This window comes from Crocuta crocuta, unplaced genomic scaffold (assembly GCF_008692635.1).
Source record: "Crocuta crocuta isolate KB4526 unplaced genomic scaffold, BGI_CrCroc_1.0 scaffold409, whole genome shotgun sequence".
Lineage (NCBI taxonomy): Eukaryota > Metazoa > Chordata > Mammalia > Carnivora > Hyaenidae > Crocuta > Crocuta crocuta.
Window position 1 is genome coordinate 886375 of NW_027528006.1, and position 3040 is coordinate 889414.

The window sequence follows — 3040 nt, forward strand, 5'->3', positions numbered from 1 at the left end:
ATCAAGAGTCAGACACCTAACCCACTGAGCCATCCACATGCTCCAATAAAACAAATGTCTTAAACCAAATGATTCACATAGGATTCCAGAGAAACCATACATCTAATGAATTAGCACATCTACCCTGCCACACAAACCATGTGAGGAGGGGAAGGAGACAGGTCAGTAGGGAGAAATGCCATCCCAGAAGTGCTTTCCTGGATTTAAATGTGAACGTAGATTTGACTATGGCTTTTCTAGATCCTGTGCTAAAATGCAAAATTTTCTAAAATGTCAAAAGTTTTCTTCTGAGCTTGGAGAGGAAGAGCGTGGCTAAGGACTTAGACCCACAGCACAGACGCATGCTTCCTCGCTATCCACAGTTCTGTAATAACTGCTCAAATACTCTAGTCATCTGCAAAAAATTAAAAAAGGAAAAAGCAAAACCTTACCTAGATAGTTGCTGTTGCCTTCAAACTAGTCTTTGGGTCTCAAATTTTATCTTCTTCCAGGCTTCCCTTTTCTTGGGGGGGAGGGAATTAATTTTTCTAAAATACAAACTTTAATTCCCTCTTCCCTTCTCACGGCACATAAGCCCAAGCTCTTAAACAGTTCTTACAAAAGCCCACCAGCTCCGGCTTCTTCTTTTCTTTTTGACCTTGTGTCTTCCAACTTCCTTCTTCGCCCCAGTCTTCCGCAACACAGAAAACAACATTGGACCACGCTAGCTTCGCAGGAGGCCCTGTTGCCCCTCAAACACCAGCTCATTTGCACAGCACATACACTGAAGTAGGAACCTTACAGGGAAATTTTGCATGGCCCCTGGGCAAAGAGGGCATCCAAATTCGTGAAGCGTTCCAGGTTTTTAAACTGTATGATTCCACTTATATGACGTACCTGGAGTGGTCCAGTCCACTGACACAGGAGGATGGTGGCTAGGCAGGTGACAGCGGGGGCTGGGTAGCTATTGTTTGATAGTAGCTATTGTTTGACAGCTATAGATGATCGCTTCTGCAAGATGAAGAGTTCTGTGGAGGGTGGTGGTGATGATGGCACCTCAACATGAATGTACCTGCTGCCACCGAACTTAAAATAGGGAATAAGGTAAATTTTATGTTATGTATATTTTACCACAATTTTTTAACACAGCTAAAATTTCAGCCTTGCTTTCCTCTGCACCTGTCCCATCCCCAGAGAGAATTAGACACTGCATTATTTAATCAGCAGAAAAAATAGCTGCTGACCAAGGATTATAACCTTGAACTCACTGCTCAATACTCATCAAGTACTTGGCTGGACAACATAAGTTTGCAAAGCACTGCCTGAGTGAAATATAGTCCATGTGTTCCTATAAACACAAAAACATTCATCCTCGGAATAAACCACACAAGCAGAAATCCACACAGCTGGACTATATAGTTTGTTCTCTTGTAAAACTGCTTTTATTAAATGCAATTTGGCATTATGTCATCATTAGCCCACGCTAAGAGACACTGTAACAAATAGCCCTGTAAAATCTATTTCATAGACAAATATTATGGAGGATGATGTATTGTTCTGTTTTTGACTACCTGTAAAGAAAACTGTTTCGTTTCGACACTAGGAATAGTTTGGTTTTCTTTTTCCTTGTTGGTAATATGAATAGTGTAATTGACTGTGTTTTCATTTTTGTCTCCCTTCCAGACAGACTACGGGCCACCTGGTGGCCTATTCTCGTGTTTTCTAGACCTTAATTATGTATTCTTTATATCCCTTTGCTATTGACTTCAAATTATCTATTCCAATCTATTTTTTTCTCTGAATTCACTTTATTTATTTTTTCTTTTTATAAAATGGTTACTCATTCTTGAGAGAGCCTTAGTGGGTGAGGAGCAGAGAGAGAGAGAGAGAGAGAGAGAGAGAAACAGAATCCCAAGCAGGCTCTTAGCTGCCAGCACAGAGCCTGACATGGGGCTCAAACTCACAAATGATGAGATCATGACCTGAGCTGAAATCAAACACTCTACTGACTGAACCAACTAGGTGCCCCCATTTTTTCTTTTACTTTGTGTTATTGTGAGCCACTTTAAATCCATTCTTGAATAACTCAGGAATACATGAAGTATTAACTCATAAACTCCTTTGAGTTCCTGCTAGATATTGCATGTATTTCTATCATTGCTTATATCACCATTTGTTGTATTTATATGTCTGCCATTCACACCGAGCAGCATGCTCTTTTAATACATGATGCAGATCTTATTAATATTATTCTTTATCTCAGCATAATTAGAATGCCTGGCTAATACATATGTATAAATAATTCTATTATATTGAACTGTTATCTGAGTAGAGATGAGAAATACAATAACTTTGGAAAACAGAATATAATTTATTAATTTTTTAAATTCATGACAACTTTTTGTGAGCAAATTTTAATTTTGGGGAAGGCTAATCATAAGAGCTAATAACCTAGATAAGCTGCTGAAAAAATTCCCATACTTAAATGAATTCTTGTATATTCTACTTGTGGTTGTTAACATTTAGCCAAATACTCAACTCAATTCTTTCTCTGTAGTGTGTGTGTATGTGTGTGTGTGTCTGTGTGTATGTGTGTGTGTGTGTGTATTAGTGTAGCAAATACAGATATACTAAGACTTATAGTGGAATAAACATCTTTCACTCTATATAACTAGTGACAATATATATTCATTATATGGATATATGCATATATATGATGAATATATAAAGAACTGTTATTACAAATATATAGGCACACATATATTAGTTTTATACATGTGTGTGTGTTTTATATATGCACACAATATAAAACCGTATGGTTTTATGTAGTGTCTCTATAAACATATGTAGGCATATACAAGCACATATGATGGATATATGTATTCATAGTTTTTTATATATGTGTATAGATACATTTATCACAAAATAAGTCTTATTAGTTCTATTTGCCGAAATCAAATTCTTTACTATGTTTCCACAACACAGCATTCTTTGGTTTTCTGGGTTTTTCTTGTCTAATTTGCTCCTAATAGTGCTCCTTTGGTCTCCATAGTAAATTTGT

At 37.0% G+C, this 3040-nt stretch overlaps 1 non-coding gene across 1 annotated transcript; it reads left to right on the plus strand.

Moving 5' to 3' along the window:
- Nucleotides 1–741: 741 nt before the first annotated feature.
- On the plus strand, nt 742–846 carry LOC144222420 (U6 spliceosomal RNA). The gene has a single exon (XR_013332399.1). It is a non-coding gene; the product is annotated as a U6 spliceosomal RNA (small nuclear RNA).
- Nucleotides 847–3040: the final 2194 nt, after the last annotated feature.